Source organism: Schistocerca serialis, unplaced genomic scaffold (assembly GCF_023864345.2).
Source record: "Schistocerca serialis cubense isolate TAMUIC-IGC-003099 unplaced genomic scaffold, iqSchSeri2.2 HiC_scaffold_1351, whole genome shotgun sequence".
In the NCBI taxonomy this organism is placed as follows: domain Eukaryota; kingdom Metazoa; phylum Arthropoda; class Insecta; order Orthoptera; family Acrididae; genus Schistocerca; species Schistocerca serialis.
In genome coordinates, this window is record NW_026047571.1 from 9,219,822 (window position 1) to 9,233,546 (window position 13,725).

Below are 13,725 nucleotides of genomic sequence, written 5' to 3' on the forward strand. Positions count from 1 at the left end.
GTTTTTCGGCTGCTTTTGCTGCCTTGTAGTTGACCTAGGACCTTAAGATTTTGCATGAACCGAACTCTGGCAGCCACATTACACGAGAAAAAGCGAGAAGTGGTAATTCGTAGTAAAAACCGCAGAAAACATAACGTTTTCTTCATTGTTTTCGAAATGTCGTAACTGAAAATCTTCACATTGGACGCATGACTCTCAGAAACGTTTACATTTATCGTCTGGCAACTAATGCAGCGTGATGACGTTTGCGGTCGCACCACTCTGTACGAAGTAGAAGCTTCTAAGTTGTTGCAGTCACCAAGAAAGAGGCACCGAAATTCAAGTTTTAGTTTTTGAAAATTCAGTTTTTGGCTGCTTTTGCTTGCCTTGTAGTTGACCTAGGACCTTAAGATTTTGCATGAACCGAACTCTGGCAGCCACATTACACGAGAAAAAGCGAGAAGTGGTAATTCGTAGTAAAAACCGCAGAAAACATAACGTTTTCTACATTGTTTTCGAAATGACGTAACTGAAAATCTTCACATTGGACGCATTACTCTCAGAAACGTTTACATTCATCGTCTGGCAACTAACGCAGCGTGATGACGTTTGAGGTCGCACCACTCTGTGCGAAGTAGAAGCTTCTAAGTTGTTGCAGTCACCAAGAAAGTGGCACAGAAATTCAAGTTTTAGTTTTTGAAAATTCAGTTTTTGGCTGCTTTTGCTGCCTTGTAGATGACCTAGGACCTTAAGATTTTGCATTAACCGAACTCTGGCAGCCACATTACACGGGAAAAAGCGAGAACTGGTAATTCGTAGTAAAAACCGCAGAAAACATAACGTTTTCAACATTTGTTTTCGAAATGACGTAACTGAGAATCTTCACATTGGACGCATTACTCTCAGAAACGTTTACATTTATCTTCTGGCAACTAATGCAGCGTGATGACGTTAGCGGTTGCACCACTCTGTACGAAGTAGAAGCTTCTAAGTTGTTGCAGTCACCAAGAAAGAGGCACAGAAATTCAAGTTTTTGTTTTTGAAAATTCAGTTTTTGGCTGCTTTTGCTGCCTTGTAGTTGACCTAGGACCTTAAGATTTTACATGAACCTAACTCTGGCAGCCACATTACACGAGAAAAAGCGAGAAGTGGTAATTCGTAGTAAAAACCGCAGAAAACATAACGTTTTCTACATTGTTTTCGAAATGTCGTAACTGAAAATCTTCACATTGGACGCATGACCATCAGAAACGTTTACATTTATCGTCTGGCAAATAATGCAGCGTGATGACGTTTGCGGTCGCACCACTCTGTACGAAGTAGAAGCTTCTAAGTTGTTGCAGTCACCAAGAAAGAGGCACAGAAATTCAAGTTTTAGTTTTTGAAAATTCAGTTTTTGGCTGCTTTTGCTGCCTTGTAGTTGACCTAGGAACTTATGATTTTGCATGAACCGAACTCTGGCAGCCACATTACACGAGAAAAAGCGAGAAGTGGTAATTCGTAGTAAAAACCGCAGAAAACATAACGTTTTCTACATTGTTTTCGTATCGACATAACTGAAAATCTTCACATTGGACGCATGACTGTCAGAAACGTTTACATTTATCGTCTGGCAACCAATGCCGCATGATGACGTTTGCGGTCGCACCACTCTGTACGAAGTAGAAGCTTCTAAGTTGTTGCAGTCACCAAGAAAGAGACACAGAAATTCAAGTTTTAGGTTTTGAAAATTCAGTTTTTGGCTGCTTTTGCTGCCTTGTAGTTGACCTAGGACCTTAAGATTTTGCATGAACCGAACTCTGGCAGCCACATTACACGAGAAAAAGCGAGAAGTGGTAATTCGTAGTAAAACCGCAGAAAACATAACGTTTTCAACATTTGTTTTCGAAATGACGTAACTGAAAATCTTCACATTGGACGCATTACTCTCAGAAACGTTTACATTTATCGTCTGGCAACTAATGCCGCGTGCTGACGTTTGCGGTCGCACCACTCTGTACGAAGTAGAAGCTTCTAAGTTGTTGCAGTCACCAAGAAAGAGGCACAGAAATTCAAGTCTTAGTTTTTGAAAATTCAGTTTTTGGCTGCTTTTGCTGCCTTGTAGTTGACCTAAGACCCTAAGATTTTGCATGAACCGAACTCTGGAAGCCACATTACACGAGAAAAAGCGAGAAGTGGTAATTCGTAGTAAAAACCGCAGAAAACATAACGTTTTCAACATTTGTTTTCGAAATGACGTAACTGAAAATCCTCACACTGGACGCATTACTCTCAGAAACGTTTACGTTTATCGTCTGGCAACTAATGCAGCGTGATGACGTTTGCGGTCGCACCACTCTGTACGAAGTAGAAGCTTCTAAGTTGTTGCAGTCACCAAGAAAGAGGCACAGAAATTCAAGTTTTAGATTTTGAAAATTCAGTTTTCGGCTGCTTTTGCTGCCTTGTAGTTGACCTAGGAGTTAAGACATTGCATGAACCGAACTCTGGCAGCCACATTACACGAGAAAAAGCGAGAAGTGGTAATTCGTAGTAAAAACCGCAGAAAACATAACGTTTTCAACATTTGTTTTCGTATCGACGTAACTGAAAATCTTCACATTGGACGCATTACTCTCAGAAACGTTTACATTTATCGTCTGGCAACTAATGCAGCGTGATGACGTTTGCGGTCGCACCACTCTGTACGAAGTAGAAGCTTCTAAGTTGTTGCAGTCACCAAGAAAGAGGCATAGAAATTCAAGTTTCAGTTTTTGAAAATTCAGTTTTTGGCTGCTTTTGCTGTCTTGTAGTTGACCTAGGACCTTAAGATTTTGCATGAACCGAACTCTGGCAGCCACATTACACGAGAAAAAGCGAGAAGTGGTAATTCGTAGTAAAAACCGCAGAAAACATAACGTTTTCTACCTTGTTTTCGAAATGACGTAACTGAAAATCTTCACATTGGACGCATTACTCTCAGAAACGTTTACATTTATCGTCTGGCAACTAATGCAGCGTGATGACGTTTGCGGTCGCACCACTCTGTACGAAGTAGAGGCTTCTAAGTTGTTGCAGTCACCATGAAAGGGGCACAGAAATTCAAGTTTTAGTTTTTGAAAATTCAGTTTTTGGCTGCTTTTGCTGCCTTGTAGTTGACCTAGGACCTTAAGATTTTGCATGAACCGAACTCCGGCAGCCACATTACACGAGAAAAAGCGAGAAGTGGTAATTCGTAGTAAAAACCGCAGAAAACATTACGTTTTCTACATTGTTTTCGTATCGACGTAACTGAAAATCTTCACATTGGACGCATTACTCTCAGAAACGTTTACATTTATCGTCTGGCAACTAATGCAGCGTGATGACGTTTGCGGTCGCACCACTCTGTACGAAGTAGAAGCTTCTAAGTTGTTGCAGTCACCAAGAAAGAGGCACAGAAATTCAAGTTTTAGTTTTTGAAAATTCAGTTTTTGGCTGCTTTTGCTGCCTTGTAGTTGACCTAGGACCTTAAGATTTTGCATGAACCGAACTCTGGCAGCCACATTACACGAGAAAAAGCGAGAAGTGGTAATTCGTAGTAAAAACCGCAGAAAACGTAACGTTTTCTACATTGTTTTCGTATCGACATAACTGAAAATCTTCACATTGGACGCATTACTGTCAGAAACGTTTACATTTATCGTCTGGCAACCAATGCCGCATGATGACGTTTGCGGTCGCACCACTCTGTACGAAGTAGAAGCTTCTAAGTTGTTGCAGTCACCAAGAAAGAGACACAGAAATTCAAGTTTTAGTTTTTGAAAATTCAGTTTTTGGCTGCTTTTGCTGCCTTGTAGTTGACCTAGGACCTTAAGATTTTGCATGAACCGAAGTCTGGCAGCCACATTACACGAGAAAAAGCGAGAAGTGGTAATTCGTAGTAAAACCGCAGAAAACATAACGTTTTCAACATTTGTTTTCGAAATGACGTAACTGAAAATCTTCACATTGGACGCATTACTCTCAGAAACGTTTACATTTATCGTCTGGCAACTAATGCCGCGTGATGACGTTTGCGGTCGCACCATTCTGTACGAAGTGGAAGCTTCTAAGTTGTTGCAGTCACCAAGAAAGAGGCACAGAAATTCAAGTCTTAGTTTTTGAAAATTCAGTTTTTGGCTGCTTATGCTGCCTTGTAGTTGACCTAAGACCTTAAGATTTTGCATGAACCGAACTCTGGCAGCCACATTACACGAGAAAAAGCGAGAAGTGGTAATTCGTAGTAAAAACCACAGAAAACATAACGTTTTCAACATTTGTTTTCGAAATGACGTAACTGAAAATCTTCACATTGGACGCATTACTCTCAGAAACGTTTACATTTATCGTCTGGCAACTAATGCAGCGTGATGACGTTTGCGGTCGCACCACTCTGTACGAAGTAGAAGCTTCTAAGTTGTTGCAGTCACCAAGAAAGAGGCACAGAAATTCTAGTTTAGATTTTGAAACTTCGTTTTTCGGCTGCTTTTGCTGCCTTGTAGTTGACCTAGGACCTTAAGATTTTGCATGAACCGAACTCTGGCAGCCACATTACACGAGAAAAAGCGAGAAGTGGTAATTCGTAGTAAAAACCGCAGAAAACATAACGTTTTCAACATTTGTTTTCGAAATGACGTAACTGAAAATCTTCACATTGGACGCATTACTCTCAGAAACGTTTACATTTATCGTCTGGCAACTAATGCAGCGTGATGACGTTTGCGGTCGCGCCACTCTGTACGAAGTAGAAGCTTCTAAGTTGTTGCAGTCACCAAGAAAGAGGCACAGAAATTCAAGTTTTAGTTTTTGAAAATTCAGTTTTTGGCTGCTTTTGCTGCCTTGTAGTTGACCTAGGACCTTAAGATTTTGCATGAACCGAACTCTGGCAGCCACATTACACGAGAAAAAGCGAGAAGTGGTAATTCGTAGTAAAAACCGCAGAAAACGTAACGTTTTCTACATTGTTTTCGTATCGACATAACTGAAAATCTTCACATTGGACGCATTACTGTCAGAAACGTTTACATTTATCGTCTGGCAACCAATGCCGCATGATGACGCTTGCGGTCGCACCACTCTGTACGAAGTAGAAGCTTCTAAGTTGTTGCAGTCACCAAGAAAGAGACACAGAAATTCAAGTTTTAGTTTTTGAAAATTCAGTTTTTGGCTGCCTTTGCTGCCTTGTAGTTGACCTAGGACCTTAAGATTTTGCATGATCCGAACTCTGGCTGCCACATTACACGAGAAAAAGCGAGAAGTGGTAATTCGTAGTAAAACCGCAGAAAACATAACGTTTTCAACATTTGTTTTCGAAATGACGTAACTGAAAATCTTCACATTGGACGCATTACTCTCAGAAACGTTTGCATTTATCGTCTGGCAACTAATGCCGCGTGATGACGTTTGCGGTCGCACCACTCTGTACGAAGTAGAAGCTTCTAAGTTGTTGCAGTCACCAAGAAAGAGGCACAGAAATTCAAGTCTTAGTTTTTGAAAATTCAGTTTTTGGCTGCTTTTGCTGCCTTGTAGTTGACCTAAGACCTTAAGATTTTGCATGAACCGAACTCTGGCAGCCACATTACACGAGAAAAAGCGAGAAGTGGTAATTCGTAGTAAAAACCACAGAAAACATAACGTTTTCAACATTTGTTTTCGAAATGACGTAACTGAAAATCTTCACATTGGACGCATTACTCTCAGAAACGTTTACATTTATCGTCTGGCAACTAATGCAGCGTGATGACGTTTGCGGTCGCACCACTCTGTACGAAGTAGAAGCTTCTAAGTTGTTGCAGTCACCAAGAAAGAGGCACAGAAATTCAAGTTTTAGTTTTTGAAAATTCAGTTTTTGGCTGCTTTTGCTGCCTTGTAGTTGACCTAGGACCTTAAGATTTTGCATGAACCGAACTCTGGCAGCCACATTACACGAGAAAAAGCGAGAAGTGGTAATTCGTAGTAAAAACCGCAGAAAACGTAACGTTTTCTACATTGTTTTCGTATCGACATAACTGAAAATCTTCACATTGGACGCATTACTGTCAGAAACGTTCACATTTATCGTCTGGCAACCAATGCCGCATGATGACGCTTGCGGTCGCACCAGTCTGTACGAAGTAGAAGCTTCTAAATGTTGCAGTCACCAAGAAAGAGACACAGAAATTCAAGTTTTAGTTTTTGAAAATTCAGTTTTTGGCTGCTTTTTCTGCCTTGTAGTTGACCTAGGACCTTACGATTTTGCATGAACCGAACTCTGGCAGCCACATTACACGAGAAAAAGCGAGAAGTGGTAATTCGTAGTAAAACCGCAGAAAACATAACGTTTTCAACATTTGTTTTCGAAATGACGTAACTGAAAATCTTCACATTGGACGCATTACTCTCAGAAACGTTTACATTTATCGTCTGGCAACTAATGCCGCGTGATGACGTTTGCGGTCGCACCACTCTGTACGAAGCAGAAGCTTCTAAGTTGTTGCAGTCACCAAGAAAGAGGCACAGAAATTCAAGTCTTAGTTTTTGAAAATTCAGTTTTTGGCTGCTTTTGCTGCCTTGTAGTTGACCTAAGACCTTAAGATTTTGCATGAACCGAACTCTGGCAGCCACATTATACGAGAAAAAGCGAGAAGTGGTAATTCGTAGTAAAAACCGCAGAAAACATAACGTTTTCAACATTTGTTTTCGAAATGACGTAACTGAAAATCTTCACATTGGACGCATTACTCTCAGAAACGTTTACATTTATCGTCTGGCAACTAATGCAGCGTGATGACGTTTGCGGTCGCACCACTCTGTACGAAGTAGAAGCTTCTAAGTTGTTGCAGTCACCAAGAAAGAGGCACAGAAATTCAAGTTTTAGATTTTGAAACTTCGGTTTTCGGCTGCTTTTGCTGCCTTGTAGTTGACCTAGGACCTTAAGATTTTGCATGAACCGAACTCTGGCAGCCACATTACACGAGAAAAAGCGAGAAGTGGTAATTCGTAGTAAAAACCGCAGAATACATAATGTTTTCTACATTTGTTTTTGAAATGACGTAACAGAAAATCTTCACATTGAACGCATTACTCTCAGAAACGTTTACAATTATCGTCTGGCAACTAATGCAGCGTGATGACGTTTGCGGTCGCACCACTCTGTACGAAGTAGAAGCTTCTAAGTTGTTGCAGTCACCAAGAAAGAGGCACAGAAATTCAAGTTTTAGTTTTTGAAAATTCAGTTTTTGGCTGCTTTTGCTGCCTTGTAGTTGACCTAGGACCTTAAGATTTTGCATGAACCGAACTCTGGCAGCCACATTACACGAGAAAAAGCGAGAAGTGGTAATTCGTAGTAAAAACCGCAGAAAACGTAACGTTTTCTACATTGTTTTCGTATCGACATAACTGAAAATCTTCACATTGGACGCATTACTGTCAGAAACGTTTACATTTATCGTCTGGCAACCAATGCCGCATGATGACGCTTGCGGTCGCACCACTCTGTACGAAGTAGAAGCTTCTAAGTTGTTGCAGTCACCAAGAAAGAGACACAGAAATTCAAGTTTTAGTTTTTGAAAATTCAGTTTTTGGCTGCCTTTTCTGCCTTGTAGTTGACCTAGGACCTTAAGATTTTGCATGATCCGAACTCTGGCTGCCACATTACACGAGAAAAAGCGAGAAGTGGTAATTCGTAGTAAAACCGCAGAAAACATAACGTTTTCAACATTTGTTTTCGAAATGACGTAACTGAAAATCTTCACATTGGACGCATTACTCTCAGAAACGTTTGCATTTATCGTCTGGCAACTAATGCCGCGTGATGACGTTTGCGGTCGCACCACTCTGTACGAAGTAGAAGCTTCTAAGTTGTTGCAGTCACCAAGAAAGAGGCACAGAAATTCAAGTCTTAGTTTTTGAAAATTCAGTTTTTCGCTGCTTTTGCTGCCTTGTAGTTGACCTAAGACCTTAAGATTTTGCATGAACCGAACTCTGGCAGCCACATTACACGAGAAAAAGCGAGAAGTGGTAATTCGTAGTAAAAACCACAGAAAACATAACGTTTTCAACATTTGTTTTCGAAATGACGTAACTGAAAATCTTCACATTGGACGCATTACTCTCAGAAACGTTTACATTTATCGTCTGGCAACTAATGCAGCGTGATGACGTTTGCGGTCGCACCACTCTGTACGAAGTAGAAGCTTCTAAGTTGTTGCAGTCACCAAGAAAGAGGCACAGAAATTCAAGTTTTAGTTTTTGAAAATTCAGTTTTTGGCTGCTTTTGCTGCCTTGTAGTTGACCTAGGACCTTAAGATTTTGCATGAACCGAACTCTGGCAGCCACATTACACGAGAAAAAGCGAGAAGTGGTAATTCGTAGTAAAAACCGCAGAAAACGTAACGTTTTCTACATTGTTTTCGTATCGACATAACTGAAAATCTTCACATTGGACGCATTACTGTCAGAAACGTTCACATTTATCGTCTGGCAACCAATGCCGCATGATGACGCTTGCGGTCGCACCAGTCTGTACGAAGTAGAAGCTTCTAAATGTTGCAGTCACCAAGAAAGAGACACAGAAATTCAAGTTTTAGTTTTTGAAAATTCAGTTTTTGGCTGCTTTTTCTGCCTTGTAGTTGACCTAGGACCTTACGATTTTGCATGAACCGAACTCTGGCAGCCACATTACACGAGAAAAAGCGAGAAGTGGTAATTCGTAGTAAAACCGCAGAAAACATAACGTTTTCAACATTTGTTTTCGAAATGACGTAACTGAAAATCTTCACATTGGACGCATTACTCTCAGAAACGTTTACATTTATCGTCTGGCAACTAATGCCGCGTGATGACGTTTGCGGTCGCACCACTCTGTACGAAGCAGAAGCTTCTAAGTTGTTGCAGTCACCAAGAAAGAGGCACAGAAATTCAAGTCTTAGTTTTTGAAAATTCAGTTTTTGGCTGCTTTTGCTGCCTTGTAGTTGACCTAAGACCTTAAGATTTTGCATGAACCGAACTCTGGCACCCACATTACACGAGAAAAAGCGAGAAGTGGTAATTCGTAGTAAAAACCACAGAAAACATAACGTTTTCAACATTTGTTTTCGAAATGACGTAACTGAAAATCTTCACATTGGACGCATTACTCTCAGAAACGTTTACATTTATCGTCTGGCAACTAATGCAGCGTGATGACGTTTGCGGTCGCACCACTCTGTACGAAGTAGAAGCTTCTAAGTTGTTGCAGTCACCAAGAAAGAGGCACAGAAATTCAAGTTTTAGATTTTGAAACTTCGGTTTTCGGCTGCTTTTGCTGCCTTGTAGTTGACCTAGGACCTTAAGATTTTGCATGAACCGAACTCTGGCAGCCACATTACACGAGAAAAAGCGAGAAGTGGTAATTCGTAGTAAAAACCGCAGAATACATAATGTTTTCTACATTTGTTTTTGAAATGACGTAACTGAAAATCTTCACATTGAACGCATTACTCTCAGAAACGTTTACAATTATCGTCTGGCAACTAATGCAGCGTGATGACGTTTGCGGTCGCACCACTCTGTACGAAGTAGAAGCTTCTAAGTTGTTGCAGTCACCAAGAAAGAGGCACAGAAATTCAAGTTTTAGTTTATGAAAATTCAGTTTTTGGCTGCTTTTGCTGCCTTGTAGTTGACCTAGGACCTTAAGATTTTGCATGAACCGAACTCTGGCAGCCACATTACACGAGAAAAACGGAGAAGTGGTAACTCGTAGTAAAAACCGCAGAAAACATAACGTTTTCAACATTTGTTTTCGAAATGACGTAACTGAAAATCTTCACATTGGACGCATTACTCTCAGAAACGTTTACATTTATCGTCTGGCAACTAATGCAGCGTGATGACGTTTGCGGTCGCACCACTCTGTACGAAGTAGAAGCTTCTAAGTTGTTGCAGTCACCAAGAAAGAGGCACAGAAATTCAAGTTTTAGTTTTTGAAAATTCAGTTTTTGGCTGCTTTTGCTGCCTTGTAGTTCACCTAGGACCTTAAGATTTTGCATCAACCGAACTCTGGCAGCCACATTACACGAGAAAAAGCGAGAAGTGGTAATTCGTAAAAAACCGCAGAAAACATAACGTTTTCAACATTTGTTTTCGAAATGACGTAACTGAAAATCTTCACATTGGACGCATTACTCTCAGAAACGTTTACATTTATCGTCTGGCAACTAATGCCGCGTGATGACGTTTGCGGTCGCACCACTCTGTACGAAGTAGAAGCTTCTAAGTTGTTGCAGTCACCAAGAAAGAGGCACAGAAATTCAAGTCTTAGTTTTTGAAAATTCAGTTTTTGGCTGCTTTTGCTGCCTTGTAGTTGACGTAAGACCTTAAGATTTTGCATGAACCGAACTCTGGCAGCCACATTACACGAGAAAAAGCGAGAAGTGGTAATTCGCAGTAAAAACCGCAGAAAACATAACGTTTTCAACATTTGTTTTCGAAATGACGTAACTGAAAATCTTCACATTGGACGCATTACTCTCAGAAACGTTTACATTTATCGTCTGGCAACTAATGCAGCGTGATGACGTTTGCGGTCGCACCACTCTGTACGAAGTAGAAGCTTCTAAGTTGTTGCAGTCACCAAGAAAGAGGCACAGAAATTCAAGTTTTAGATTTTGAAACTTCAGTTTTCGGCTGCTTTTGCTGCCTTGTAGTTGACCTAGGACCTTAAGATTTTGCATGAACCGAACTCTGGCAGCCACATTACACGAGAAAAAGCGAGAAGTGGTAATTCGTAGTAAAAACCGCAGAAAACGTAACGTTTTCTACATTGTTTTCGTATCGACATAACTGAAAATCTTCACATTGGACGCATTACTGTCAGAAACGTTTACATTTATCGTCTGGCAACCAATGCCGCATGATGACGTTTGCGGTCGCACCACTCTGTACGAAGTAGAAGCTTCTAAGTTGTTGCAGTCACCAAGAAAGAGACACAGAAATTCAAGTTTTAGTTTTTTAAAATTCAGTTTTTGGCTGCTTTTGCTGCCTTGTAGTTGACCTAGGACCTTAAGATTTTGCATGAACCGAAGTCTGGCAGCCACATTACACGAGAAAAAGCGAGAAGTGGTAATTCGTAGTAAAACCGCAGAAAACATAACGTTTTCAACATTTGTTTTCGAAATGACGTAACTGAAAATCTTCACATTGGACGCATTACTCTCAGAAACGTTTACATTTATCGTCTGGCAACTAATGCCGCGTGATGACGTTTGCGGTCGCACCACTCTGTACGAAGTGGAAGCTTCTAAGTTGTTGCAGTCACCAAGAAAGAGGCACAGAAATTCAAGTCTTAGTTTTTGAAAATTCAGTTTTTGGCTGCTTATGCTGCCTTGTAGTTGACCTAAGACCTTAAGATTTTGCATGAACCGAACTCTGGCAGCCACATTACACGAGAAAAAGCGAGAAGTGGTAATTCGTAGTAAAAACCACAGAAAACATAACGTTTTCAACATTTGTTTTCGAAATGACGTAACTGAAAATCTTCACATTGGACGCATTACTCTCAGAAACGTTTACATTTATCGTCTGGCAACTAATGCAGCGTGATGACGTTTGCGGTCGCACCACTCTGTACGAAGTAGAAGCTTCTAAGTTGTTGCAGTCACCAAGAAAGAGGCACAGAAATTCAAGATTTAGATTTTGAAACTTCGGTTTTCGGCTGCTTTTGCTGCCTTGTAGTTGACCTAGGACCTTAAGATTTTGCATGAACCGAACTCTGGCAGCCACATTACACGAGAAAAAGCGAGAAGTGGTAATTCGTAGTAAAAACCGCAGATAACATAACGTTTTCAACATTTGTTTTCGAAATGACGTAACTGAAAATCTTCACATTGGACGCATTACTCTCAGAAACGTTTACATTTATCGTCTGGCAACTAATGCAGCGTGATGACGTTTGCGGTCGCGCCACTCTGTACGAAGTAGAAGCTTCTAAGTTGTTGCAGTCACCAAGAAAGAGGCACAGAAATACAAGTTTTAGTTTTTGAAAATTCAGTTTTTGGCTGCTTTTGCTGCCTTGTAGTTGACCTAGGACCTTAAGATTTTGCATGAACCGAACTCTGGCAGCCACATTACACGAGAAAAAGCGAGAAGTGGTAATTCGTAGTAAAAACCGCAGAAAACGTAACGTTTTCTACATTGTTTTCGTATCGACATAACTGAAAATCTTCACATTGGACGCATTACTGTCAGAAACGTTTACATTTATCGTCTGGCAACCAATGCCGCATGATGACGCTTGCGGTCGCACCACTCTGTACGAAGTAGAAGCTTCTAAGTTGTTGCAGTCACCAAGAAAGAAACACAGAAATTCAAGTTTTAGTTTTTGAAAATTCAGTTTTTGGCTGCCTTTGCTGCCTTGTAGTTGACCTAGGACCTTAAGATTTTGCATGAACCGAACTCTGGCAGCCACATTACACGAGAAAAAGCGAGAAGTGGTAATTCGTAGTAAAACCGCAGAAAACATAACGTTTTCAACATTTGTTTTCGAAATGACGTAACTGAAAATCTTCACATTGGACGCATTACTCTCAGAAACGTTTACATTTATCGTCTGGCAACTAATGCCGCGTGATGACGTTTGCGGTCGCACCACTCTGTACGAAGTAGAAGCTTCTAAGTTGTTGCAGTCACCAAGAAAGAGGCACAGAAATTCAAGTCTTAGTTTTTGAAAATTCAGTTTTTGGCTGCTTTTGCTGCCTTGTAGTTGACCTAAGACCTTAAGATTTTGCATGAACCGAACTCTGGCAGCCACATTACACGAGAAAAAGCGAGAATTGGTAATTCGTAGTAAAAACCACAGAAAACATAACGTTTTCAACATTTGTTTTCGAAATGACGTAACTGAAAATCTTCACATTGGACGCATTACTCTCAGAAACGTTTACATTTATCGTCTGGCAACTAATGCAGCGTGATGACGTTTGCGGTCGCACCACTCTGTACGAAGTAGAAGCTTCTAAGTTGTTGCAGTCACCAAGAAAGAGGCATAGAAATTCAAGTTTCAGTTTTTGAAAATTCAGTTTTTGGCTGCTTTTGCTGCCTTGTAGTTGACCTAGGACCTTAAGATTTTGCATGAACCGAACTCTGGCAGCCACATTACACGAGAAAAAGCGAGAAGTGGTAATTCGTAGTAAAAACCGCAGAAAACATAACGTTTTCTACCTTGTTTTCGAAATGACGTAACTGAAAATCTTCACATTGGACGCATTACTCTCAGAAACGTTTACATTTATCGTCTGGCAACTAATGCAGCATGATGACGTTTGCGGTCGCACCACTCTGTACGAAGTAGAGGCTTCTAAGTTGTTGCAGTCACCATGAAAGGGGCACAGAAATTCAAGTTTTAGTTTTTGAAAATTCAGTTTTTGGCTGCTTTTGCTGCCTTGTAGTTGACCTAGGACCTTAAGATTTTGCATGAACCGAACTCCGGCAGCCACATTACACGAGAAAAAGCGAGAAGTGGTAATTCGTAGTAAAAACCGCAGAAAACATTACGTTTTCTACATTGTTTTCGTATCGACGTAACTGAAAATCTTCACATTGGACGCATTACTCTCAGAAACGTTTACATTTATCGTCTGGCAACTAATGCAGCGTGATGACGTTTGCGGTCGCACCACTCTGTACGAAGTAGAAGCTTCTAAGTTGTTGCAGTCACCAAGAAAGAGGCACAGAAATTCAAGTTTTAGTTTTTGAAAATTCAGTTTTTGGCTGCTTTTGCTGCCTTGTAGTTGA